This window comes from Microcebus murinus, chromosome 16 (assembly GCF_040939455.1).
Source record: "Microcebus murinus isolate Inina chromosome 16, M.murinus_Inina_mat1.0, whole genome shotgun sequence".
In the NCBI taxonomy this organism is placed as follows: Eukaryota; Metazoa; Chordata; class Mammalia; order Primates; family Cheirogaleidae; genus Microcebus; species Microcebus murinus.
Genome location: NC_134119.1, coordinates 47,037,455 through 47,050,340, shown reverse-complemented (window position 1 = coordinate 47,050,340; position 12,886 = coordinate 47,037,455). Strand labels below are relative to the sequence as shown.

The window sequence follows — 12,886 nt, the reverse complement described above, 5'->3', positions numbered from 1 at the left end:
AGGCCGGGCAACGGGGCGGGGGTTGGGGGGAGCAGGGATTCCCCCCAGGAGCAGCCGGTTTCCGAGCTCGGTGGGGAACCACGTGTTTTCCTCGTCTTCGGAGTGAGGAGTCCTGAGTCTCGCAGGTTGCCACCCTCTCTGTTTTCACTCACACCACGTGTAGCAGGTTACCTGTGTCCCGCAGCCACCGCCCTGCTGAACCGCTTCAGATCGTGACTCCCGCTCTTCCTAGGTCCTGACCCAGCACTTCTTTTGGGGATTTATTTACTTTTTGTCCTGTCGTTAACTTTCAGGGCAGTCTTTGGCCCCAGGGAAGAGAGACCAACCACTCTGCAGGGATTAAGTACTACAAGAAGCACCTGTACCCCTGCCGCCTGGCTTCAACCAGTGTACGTGATGTGTAACCTTTTTACTTCCGATAACTTATTTTTTAAGGAAACAAAACGTTACAGACCCAGCTGAAAGTCATTTCTGTGTTTTTTTCACTCCTCTCCTCTCCCTCCTTCCCACCTGGGCACAACTATTTGGAACTGGATATTCAGCCTTTCTGTCCATGTTTTAATATTGTTATATTATGTATAATGTATGTGTGGCCATAAACAGTGCACTTTTTAGTGTTTAAAGTTTACAGTGAGAATGTTCTACTGTCCATAATCTCCTGTATATAGCTTTCTTTCTGTTTCTCAACATGAAGTTTTCAGAAATCCTTTTACTCATATATGTAACTCTTATTTATTAGCTGGGCAGCCAGAGTGTCCCATTGTGTTACCATCTGACAATGTATTCCCCGGTCCTGCGTATTTCCAGTCTTTCATTTTCATCATCAGAACTCGAATTGAGGTCTCTGTGTGCCCAGGTGAGATTCTCTAGGGCAACAGTCCCTAACCTTTTTGGCACCAGAGACTGGTTTCATGGAAGATGATTTTTCCATGGATGGGGTGGGGGGATAGTTTTGGGATAATTCAAGCTGATTATATTTATTGTGCATTTTATTTCTATTATTATCACATTGTAATATATAATGAAATAATTATACAACTCGCCATACTGCAGAATCAGTGCGAGCCCTGAGCTTGTTTTCCTGCAACTAGATGGTCCCCTCTGGGGGTGACGGAAGAAAGTGACTGATCTGACAGGAGGTGGAGCTCAGGCAGTGATGCCAGCATTGGGGAGTGGCTATAAGTACAGACGAAGCTTTGCTCTCTGGCTACTGCTCACCTCCTGCTGTGCGTCCCAGTTCCTAACAGGCTATGGACCTGGAATGGTTGCTGGTTCGAAGCCTGGGCGTTGGGGACTCAAGCTCTAGGGCATTGCTGGGAAACAGAATTTCTGGGTGAAGGAAATGAGAACTTGCAGCCCTTCTAGCTGAGGATAAATGATTTCCTTGTTGATTGTACCAGTTAGTTTTCCTCTCAGCAAGACTTCCCTTAGCTCCACATTCCTGCCTATTCTTAGGATTTTCAGATTTAAAATTTTTGCTTTTTTTCCCCAATCTGGTTGGTGTGAAATTATAACTCTTTATGGTTATATTTTGCATTTCCCTGATTAGTAATGAGGTTAAGCACATTCTCATCTGACCATTTGCGTTTTCTCTTCAGTGACATGCAAATTTATGTATTTTCCTATTAGATGGTATTTTTCATATTTTTAAGGAGTTCTGCATATATTGTGGCTTTGAATGCTTCTTCTTTTTTTAAAAATACATCTTGCAAGTCTTCATCTAGTGTGTGACTTATCTTTCCGATTTCTGTAGGGCATCTGTTGAACAGTTTTAAATAACATCAGCAAATGTACCAGTATGTAATCTCATGTCTTGTTTAATGAACTGAGCCATGAAGATACTTTTTTATGTTAGCTTCTAAAATCTTCCCGATGCTACCATTCCCACTTAGGTCTCCATCCATCTGCCTTTGCCTTGTGCTCAACTGCATATACACAGGGTCTGTTTCTGGGCTCCCCGTTCTGGTCTGTTGCCTAGTCTTTGTTATCCCTGTGTTAATTATTTTGGCTTTATAATAAGTTGTGACATCTAGTAGAGCAAGTCCTACTCAGGATGCTCCTGGGCTCTGCTAAGGCCCTTGTCCTTCAGTGTATACTTTAGAATCAACCTGTCAGTTTCCACAGTCTGATGGAGATTTGACTGGATTACACTAAATCAGTGATGGTTGTGGAAGACTGACATCATTACAATAGCAAGTCTCCCTATCCATTGCTTGTTATTTATTTAACCATTTTACTGTCTATATACATATATCCCCAAACATCATGTTATAAGCCTCAAATAGACACAATAACATTTATTAAAAATATTTAAGTATTTTCAAATGTCTCTTAACCAGTTTTAAGCATTTTCCTCTCATGAAGTCTTAATGTGTCTTTTGTTAGACTTATTTTTATGCACTTTAAAAAATTATTTAATTTTTACCACTGTAGCTATTATTTTCCAAATTTTCTAAATTTTTCTGGTCTATAGAAATATGATTAATGCTTGAATATGATCTTATTATCAAGGGAATCTTTCTAAACTTGAATTCTAACAATTTGCCTGTCACTTCTCTTTTCTTGGGTTTTCTATGTAGACACTTAAATCAATTGTAAATGACACATTTGTTTCCTCCTCTCCAATTCTTATATAATTAAAAAATAATTTTACTTGTCTCCCTGTGCTGGCTCAGTACCTCCAGTCTGATGGTGAATACATGTTGTGAATATAGATGTTCTTGTCATGTTCTGAGTTTAAAAGGGGGCTGCTTTTTAAACATTTTTGCATTGTGTATGAGGTTTGCTCCAGTCTCTTTGTATATATCTTTATTAGGTTGAACAAATGTCTTTCTATTCCTAATTTTCTAAGAGTTTTAAAAATTTTTATTGAAGGCATTTTTCCAGTTTTTTTATTGTGGTAAAATACAAATAGCATAAAATTTACTATCTTAACCATTTTTAAGAGTACAGTTTGGTAGTATTAAACATATTCATTCTGTTGTGCAACCATCACTACCACTCACGTCCAGAACTCTTTTATCTTGCAAGACAGAATCTCTGTGCCCATTAAATAATAATTTTCCATTTTACCCTCCCACCCCAGCCCCTGGCAGCTCTGTTGCCCGGGCTAGAGTGCCGTGGCATCAGCCTAGCTCACAGCAACCTCAAACTCTTGGGCTCAAGCGATCCTTCTGCTTCAGCCTCCCGGGTAGCTGGGACTACAGGCATGCACCACTATGCTCAGCTAATTTTTTCTATATATTTCTATATATTCTATATATTTTTAGTTGGGCAATTAATTTCTTTCTATTTTTAGTAGAGACGGGGGTCTCACTCTTGCTCAGGCTGGTCTCGAACTCCTGATCTTGAGCGATCCACCCACCTCTGCCTCCCAGAATGCTAGGATTACAGGCATGAGCCACCATGCCCAGCCCTGGCAGCCACTATTCTACTTTCTGTCTAAGATTACTCTAAGTACCTTGTATAATAGAATCATGTAGTATTTGTGTTTTTGTGACTGGCTTATTTCACTTAACATAATGTTTTCCAGGTTCATCCATGTTGTAGCATATTGCAGACATTCTTTTCTTTTTAAGGCTAATACTTCATTGTACAGATATGCCATATGTTTTGCTTATCCATTCATCTATTGATGGACACTTGGGTTTCTTCCACGTTTTAGCTGTTGTGAATAACGCTGCTTTGAAGGTGGGTGTACACATTCTTTGTGAGACTTTGCTTTCAGTTCTTTTGACTAAAATAACCAGGAGTGGAATTACTGCATTATATGGTAATTTTATTTTTAACTTTTTGAAGAATCACCATACTATTTTCCACAGTGGGTGCATCATTTTACATTTCTATCAACAGTGTACAAAGCTTCAAATTTCTCCACATCCTTACCGACACATTATTTTCTGGGTTTTTTTTTATAGTAGCCCTTCTAATATGTGTGAAGTAGTAACTGGTAGTTTTGATTTGTATTTCCCTAATAATTAGTGATGTTGAGCATCTTTTTATGTGCTTATTTGCCATTTGTATATTTTTTTGGAGAAATGTCTATTAAAGTTCTTTGCCCATTTTTAAATTGGTTTTTTTTTTTTTTTGAGCCTTAGTTCTCTATAATTTCTGGATAGTAATCCGTTATCAGATATATGATTTGCAAGTATTTTCTCCCGTTCTGTGGATCACATTTTTGCTTTATTGATAGTATCTTTTGATGAACATAATTTTTAAATTTTCATGAAGTCCAATTGTCTATTTTTTCTTTTGTTGCTCTTCCTTTTGCTGTCATATCTAAGAAAGCATTGCCAAATCCAATTTCATGAAGCTTTTCTCCTATCTCTTCTAAGATTTTTATAGTTTTGTCTCTGATTTAGGTTTTTGATTCATTTTGAGTTCATTTTTGTATATGGTGTTAGGTAAGGGTCTAACTTCATTCTTTTGCATGTGGATATCTAATTTTCTCAGCACTATTTGTTAAAAAGACTCTTTTCCCACTGAATAGTCTTGGCACCCTTGTTAAGAATTATTTGAACATATTTGTGAGAGTTTTTTTTTTTATTTGAACTCTCTATTCTATTCCATTGATCCAGATGTCTGTCTTTAGAACCATACAGTTTTGATCATTGTAGCTTTGTAGTTAAGTTTTGAAGTAAGGAAATGTGAGTCCTCTAGGTTTGTTCTTTTTTTCAGGGTGTTGACAATTCAGGGTCCTTTGAGATTCTATATAATTTTAGGATGGATTTTTCTATTTCTGCAAGAAACGTTATTGATTTTCATAGGGGTTACATTAAATCTGTCTTTAAATATTGACATCTTAATGATATTAACTCTTCTATTCCATGAATATGAGATGTTTTATTTACTCATTCTTTGATTGTTTTCAGAAAAATTTTGTAGTTTTAATTGAACTAGTCTTTAACATTCTTGGTCAGGTTAAATCCTCCGTATTTTGTTCTTTTTGATGCTATCATAAATGAAATTTAAAAAAATTTATTTTTGGATTGTTCATTATTAATGTATAGAAATGCAACTGATTTTTGTGTGTTGACTTTGTTTCCTGCAACATTGCGAAATTTGTTTATTAGTCCTAAAAGTTCTTTTGTGGAATCTGTAGGGTTTTCTACATATAAGATTATATCATCTGTGAACAGAGGTAATTCTACTTTTTCCTTTCCAATTTAGATGCCTTTTCTTTCTTTTTCGTGCTTAATTGCTCTGGCAAGGACTTCCTGTACAGTGCTGAATAGAAGTGTTGAAAGCAGGCATCCTTCCTGATCTTAGAGGAAAAGGCTCAGTCTTTTATCATTGATTATGACGTTTACAGTGGGATTTCAATACATGGCTTTTATTGTGTTGAGTTAGTTTCCTTCTATTACTAGTTTTTGAGTGTTTTTTTTTTTATCATGAAAAGATGATGAACTTTGTCAAATGCCTTTTCTGCATCAGTTGAGATGATTGTGTGTTTTTTCCCCCTTCATTCTGTTAATGTGGTATATTACATAGATTGATTTTGATATGTTGAACCATCCTTGCATTCCAAGAATAAATCCCACTTGGTTATGGTATATAATCATTTTAATATGCTGCTGAATTCTGTTTGCTAGTATTTTGTTGAGGAGATTTTTGCATCAATGTTTATAGGAGATATTTGGTAGTTTTCTTGTAATGTCTTTTTCTGGCTATTAAAGCCAGTATCTGGGTGATACTGGCCTCATAGAATAAATTAGGGAATGTTCTTTCCTCTTCAATTATTTTGAAAAGTTTGAGAAGGATTGTTGTTAGTTCTTTAAATGTTTCATAGAATTCATTAGTGAAGTCATCGGATTCCTTTCTTTCTTTCTTCTTTTTTTTTTTTTTTTTTCAGAGACAGAGTCCTCACTATGTTGGCCTATATTTCTGTGTTCAGGTGATCATGCTGACTCAGCCTCCTGAGTAGCTAGGATTACAGGCCAGCATCAGTGCCATGCCTGGCCCTAGGGCTTTTTCATTGTTGTTGTTCAGGAGATTTTTGATTAGTAACTCAATCTCCTTACTAGTTATAGGTCTATTCAGATTTTCCTTTTCGTGTGTGTGTGTGTGGTTTAGTTTGGTAGGTTTTGTGTTTCTAGAAATTTTTCCATTTAATCTGGATTATTTAATTTGTTGGAGTACAATTGCTCATAGTACACTTATAATTCTTCTGATTTCTGTAGAATTAATACTGATTCCTCCACTTTCTTTTCTGATTTTAGTAATTTGATTCATCTTTCTCTTTTCTTAGTCCATCTAGCTAAAGGTTTGAAAAACAAACTTTTGGTTTTGTTGATTTTCTCTATTATTTTTCTTTTCTCTATTTCAGTTATCTGTGCTCTAATATTTCTTATTTCCTTCCTTCTGCTAGCTTTGGGTTCAGTTTGTTCTGCTTTTTTTTATTCCTTAAGGTATAAAGGTAGATTGTTGATTTGAGATCTTTCTTATTTTTTAATGTAAGCATTTATGCTATAAATTTCTCCCTTAGTACTGCTTTCATTGTGTCTCATAAGTTTTGATATGTTGTGCTTTTCTTTTCATGTCTCTAAGTATTTTGTAATTTCTCTTTTAATTTTTTCTTTGATCTATTGGTTGTTTAAGGGTGTTGTTTAATTTCTATAAATTTGTAAAATTTCCAGTTTTCCTTGTGTTATTGGTTTCTAATTTCATCCTACTGTTGTTGGAAAAGTTACGTTGTATGACATCTGTCTTTTAAAATCTATTGAAAATTTATGGCTTAACATATGGTCTATCCTAGAAAATGTCCCATGTGCACTTGAGAAGAATGTGTATTCTATTGTTGGGTAGAATGTTTTGTATGTGTCTGTTAGATATAGTTGGTCTATTGTGATATGCAAGTCCTCTGTTTCCTTATTTGTATGGAAAAAAGGATTATTTTGTCCATTACTGAGAGTGGGGTATTGACGTCTCCAATATTATTATAAAACTGGCTATTTTCCCTTTAATTTTGTCAATTTTTGCTTTATATATTTTGATGGTCTATTGTTAGCTGTGTAAATGTTTATGATTGTTATATGTTCTCACTTATTGAAGCTTTTATTAATATATAATGTCCTTTTTGTTACTTGTAAACTTTTTTGATTTAAAGTCTATTTTGTCTCCTATTAGTATAGCCACTGCCTGCTCTCTTTTGCTTATTATTTGTATGAAATATCCTTTTCCATTCTTTCATTTTCAACCTCTTTGGATCTAAAGCAGCTTTATCATAGACAGCATATAGTTGGAATATGACTTTTTATCCATTCTTTCAATCTCTGTTTTTTTGGGTTGGAGAGTTTAATCCATTTACATTTAAAGTAATTACTGGTAATGAGGGTATTGTGGTTTGCATGTTAATCCCCTTCAAAACTCATATTAAAATTTAATTGCCATTGAAATAGTATTAAGTGGTGGGGCCTTTTAGAAATGATTAGGAGGGCTCTATCCTTATGGGTGGAATTAATGCCATTATAAGAGGACAGGTTTAGCTTCCTTTGGCCTCTTACTCTTCTGCCTTCTGCCATGAGATGATGCCTGTACCTTTCCCTGGGCATATATGGGACTTTTAAACTTTCCCTCTATATGTGTTGCTTTTGAATGGCCTAGTCTTTAATGCCTGGCTCCCAAAAGGGGGAAAAGAGTAAAATGAAGTGGGTGGGGGAAGGTGGGAAGTGTACCCCACCTTTAAGTCCCCAGGAAGTGTCTTCAGTTGGAGGGGAGAAGCTTACAACAATGGAGGGAGTGTAATGACAGTGGCCACCACTTCTTTGTCTGCACCGCTGGGATCAGAAACAGCAATCAGCAGCCAGAGCACGGATTGCAGATATTTGGAGGGCAGGGTGCTTTTTGCCCACCCTGGCTCCTGCAAGTTTTGTGCAAGTTACTCCAGGAACACAGACACAGCTGCCTGCCACAGGGCTGGGGGCGGGGGGATGGGTAGCTGCCACTGTGCTAACAGCTGAAATTGACTGAAATTAACTGCAATTTACTGTCCAAGTCTTCCCCTGGAAATTACAGGCCTTCAATAGACTCCAGAGTTCCAAAATCATCACAATAGACAGATTCTGTCATGCAATTGTCATCGGGTGGTGGGGTGGGGTGGGGGAGACAGAGTTCTAGTGCTTCCTGTACTGCAGAAAAGGAATTTTATCAAATTCTTTTTCTGCATCTATCGGTGATCCTGAACTTTTGCCCTTTATCCATTATGTAATAAACTATATTCAACAATTTTAAATGAGTCTTGCATTTCTGAGATAAATCCCACTTGGTCACACTACCAGTTTTTAAGTACTACATGCAAGTTCCTAAAATTTATGTGGGATTTTGAATTTATGTCTGTGAACCAGCTTGCACTGTAAGTTGTTTAGGTTTGGTGTCAGTGTTTTACCATCCTTGTGAGTCAAGTTCTTTCCACCTGCTCTGGTTTGTGGTTGCAGAGAGCTGCCGTCCACCGTGTCCCCTGACTGGAACTGTAAAGCCATCTGGGCCTGGTGCTCTCTATCTGGGAAGATTTCAACTTTTTGTTCAATTTTAATTTTAGTTGCTATGAGAAAATTTGGGCCACCATTTGTAAGTAAGCTTTTCAAATTCAGTGTAACACACACATGGAAAAATGCCCAATTCATTAGTTACAGGTTGAGGAATTTTTTCGGAGAACATATGCATGTCACCATCATCCAGGTCAGTCCCAGTGTGGCTCCTCATGTACCCCTGTGTGGGTGATTCATCAAATGCTTGCCTGTACCGATCGAAATGGCCATGCATTTTCTCCTTTATTCTGTTAATGTGTTGATATACAACAGATCATTTTCAAATGATGGGTCAACCTTGCATTTCTGGAATAAATCCAACTGGAACATTCTCTTACCCTTTAAATATATTGCTGGACTTGGTTTGCTAATACTTTCTTTAAGATATTTGCATTTATGTTCATGAGAAAGATTAACCTCTGATTTTCCACTCTCAAAATGTCCTTTTTGGGACTGGAAAATCAAGGTTATGATGGCCTCTTAATGCACGTTACATCTGTGTAATAGTTGGTTGTTTTCAACTCCAAGGAATTGAGCATCAGACTAATAGTGACGTAAAAAGTCACACGATCCTTTCACATTACAAGTAGTGGAGAAGGATCTGCTGTCAGGGCTGATTCAGTGGTTCACTGTTGTCACCCAGGACCCAGCCTCCGTTCATCTTTCCTCTGAGCCACTCTTCTCCCGGTGGCTTTTTGTTTCAAGCTTATTGCCTCATGGTGGCAAAATGGCTGCCTCCACTCCAGGTTTTGTTTTCCCATACTCTCTCTCTCCACATTATCATGTTCAAAGATAAGATGAAAGGCAAGAAACAGATGGATTGCTTGGGGGGGGGGGAGAGAGTGAAAAGAGAGGTGGATTTTGGCTTCTCCTTTCTATTTATCATAGAAGAAAAATGTCTTCCTCAAAGTTCATAAAAGATTTCTCCTAAAGTCTCATTTGGCCAGAACTGGGTCATATGCCTACATATAAACCAATCACTATAAAAGGAATTGTGGCCCTAAGGCTGGCTTGGATAAATTATGAGCCACCCCTCTACCCCCATTAGGCTTGGGCCAGTTGTCTGAGCACAGGTGAGATTTGTTGTCCAGGAAAAAGAGAAATGTCTGTCAACTGATCTTATTTGCCACACTTGTGTCTAAGAAATTCAGCAGGCTGGTAATTGTCCACAGGGAGTGCTGGCCTATGTTTCAAGACCTGATTTATGCCTGTGGGCTGGGCTCCTGAAACATACCTGAGTTCCCAGGAGTGAAGGTAGGTAGGTGATGCTACTTAATTATGTTAGTGATATAGAAGTCAGACCCGTTGTGTAGGAAAACAAGTGACCGAGGACTCTGCCCCTAAGCTGAAGCAAGATGACAAACAGGATTTTTTAATTTTTTTAGAATGTCCCACACCTCATAATCGTAGGTCTTGGATTCAGTGCACAGCTGGTGTTAAAGCTTTAAAAGAATTAGCTTTATTTTTCACATATCTGTTAACAAGGCTTGGGGGAGAAGCTATGCACTACAAATTAGCATGTTTCCATGAAGATCTGTCCACACACGAGTGCAATTAAACCCCAGTCTGACATGTGGAGCGGACAGCCATGTCCTATAAAAAAAGGCCCCTTAGTTTCCAGAGCTTTTCTCTTTTCATGTCGTTGTGTTGGCTTTTAGTGGAAACCAGGAAATCTGATGCACAGAGCCCAAGAAACAGAAACAGAAAGCTCCAGTGGGAATACAGCTGTCTGATAAAAGTAGTATCAGGAGCTTTGACTCGGTTTTACAAATAGTGCCAAGAAGGGAGCAAAGTGCTCTGTCCTGGCAGCCAGGTGACCTGCGTTTAACTCCCAGCCCCATCACACACCGCTTAGGTGACCTTGGACACCTCTGAGCCCCAGCCGCCCCAGCTGTGAGATGGGCGTGTGACGCCCAGACTGCCCACCTCAGGTGAAGTAGTGACCGTCGAGCCTGGCGACTCTTGCTGTGTAACCAGCCGCTCCGAGGGTCTGCTGCAGCGCGGCATAGCTGGGAGGTGGCCGGCGGAGGCCAGTGGCTCTCACCTGTCTCCAGGGCTGCAGTGGGCTGGCTCAGGCACGTGCACAGGGGCCTGGAGGAAGCAGGAGAAGGCAGGGGGGACACACAGGCCTCTCAGGGTCTGGGCTTGTGCTTGGTGCACTGTCACTCTGGCCCTACTCTATCCTAGTGGCCCTACCCAGAGGCTGGGGCAGGGCGTGTGTGGGGCCACAGCAAAGCTGCCTGGCAAGGCTGTGGATGTGTAATCCGGCTACCCGGCGGGAGGTAGCCTGGTGGACTGGACTAGTGTTCTGATGACAAAGGGCCATTCAGTGGCAGATGTGAATACTCTCCCGTTTTGTACACAAGTTGAGAAGAATGTCAGCAAATGTTGAGCTTTAAGCCTGTTCTAGGTGCTCTGCAACCTAGGCGCTCTCTGATGGCTTCTCCTCACTTTACCTGGAGGCGTTTGACCCTGGTGGCGATCGCTGCTGGAGTCAGGGGGTGGGCACGTGGGGAGGCAGCACGGCGTGGTCACCGTCAAGGGGGTGGCTCGGTCTTGGCATCCTGCTTTCTTGCGTCCTTGCCAAATGACTCAGGGAACCTCCACCTTGCCTAGGCTCGGTTTCCTCAGGTGTGACCCGAGGGAGCTGCGTCTGCTTGCAGAGCTGGTCCAGTTCATGGTTGTTACTAATATTACTGGAGTTTCCGTGAGGCCCATGCTGGTAGCTGCAGGGCCCACTGTGGACACAAGTCCTGTACGTACATGGCAATGGCAATTCTTCCACATTGGGCTCTGGCTGGGTGAGGTCTGGGCCAGCCTCTTTTGTCCTTTGCTGCATAGGACCATCAGAACAGTCTTCTCCAATTTCTGCTTCCCCCGAGTGACTCTCCTGATGAAGAGCCTCTACTGGGTGCTATTGCCTATTCCATCCGGTCTGAATTTCCCATTCGATGTGATGTCTACGCATGCGCAGTGCTAACAATGTCCAGAAGGGAATGTGCATGTAAAGAAATGAGGCGTTTCTCCTCTTTAAAGAATCAGTAGGTCATATATGCCTTCAGTAGATTGCTAACAACACAGTGAAGTTGACAGTTTGCATAGGCACTTGAATCATAACGCTAACCACTTATATTGAGGTCTAATATGAAATGGAGCTGGCAAGACATGGGGCAGAGAACTTTAGACCAGCCACTGCCCTCCCCTAGTGCATCCCATGTGCAGGGCTCTGCAGCCCCAGGCAGGTGCAGGGCAGTTCCCTGGGTCCCCGTCCTTCCTAGGTCATTGGCTCGGTTGTGCAAATGTGTCTCCAGACTGGCATGTGTCTCAAAGCTCTTGTAAACAGGGCTAGGAGCAAGAAAGGTGGAGACTGCCTATTTTCCCTATGGCACAAAAAGCTGGAATCTTTGAGGTTTGCTGTGGGTCTTGTTATATGTCGGTAGATGCTAACAATGACAAAATGCTAACCGTCCCAGCACCTAAGGCCAAGGGCATGAGCCTTGCCCACTGTCTCATGCCAGGTGGTGGCCACCATTAAGTTTTCTTCTCTCTTTTGAAATGGCTTTATTGAGATATAATTCTTATATCATTCAGTTCACTCACTTAAGGTGTACAATTTGATGGGTTTTGGCATATTATATTATTAATTAAAAAATTTGGTAAAATATATATAAAATAAAATTTGCCATTTTAACTATTTTTAAGCATACATTTCAGTGGCATTAATTACATTCTCAATGTTGTACAACCAACTCTTTCATCACCCCAAATAAAAACTCTGTAACTGTTAAGCAATAACTCCTTATTCCGCCTCCCTCCAGCCCCTGGTGACCACTATTCTACTTTTTGCCTCTGGGAATTTGCCTATTCTGGGCACATCATATAATTGGAATCATATATTATTTGTCATTTTGTGTCTGGCTGATTTCTTTTAGCATAATGTTTTGAGATTTATCCATGTTGTAGGATGTATGGAACCTTAATTCATTCTTATGGCCAAATAATATTGTGTTGTAGGTACCTAGCACATTTTGTTTATCCATTCTTCTGTTGATGGGCACTTGAGTTGTTTCCACCTTTTGGCTATTGTGAACAACGCTGTTATGAACGAGGATGTACAAATATCTCTTTGAGATCCTGCTTTCAATTCTTTTGACTATCCAGAGGTGAAACTGCTGGATCACGTGGTATTTGTAGGTTTAATTTTTTTGGGGAGCCACCACACTGTTTTCTATAGCATCTGCCCCATTTTACATTTCCACCAGCAAATGCACAAGCGTCCTAACTTCCTCACATTCTCACCGATGTTTGTTATTTTCTCTGTGTGTGTGTGTGTTGATAATGACTATCCTAACTGGTGGGAA

At 39.8% G+C, this 12,886-nt stretch overlaps 1 long non-coding RNA gene across 1 annotated transcript in view; it reads left to right on the top strand.

The window, feature by feature from the left end:
- The window catches only part of LOC105860653 (uncharacterized), a 75,219-nt gene that overhangs the window by 24,321 nt on the left and 38,012 nt on the right, over nt 1-12,886 (top strand). The window contains exon 3 of the long non-coding RNA XR_012912423.1: nt 294-389. This is a non-coding gene — a long non-coding RNA (uncharacterized LOC105860653). The remainder of the gene's footprint in view (nt 1-293; nt 390-12,886) is intronic.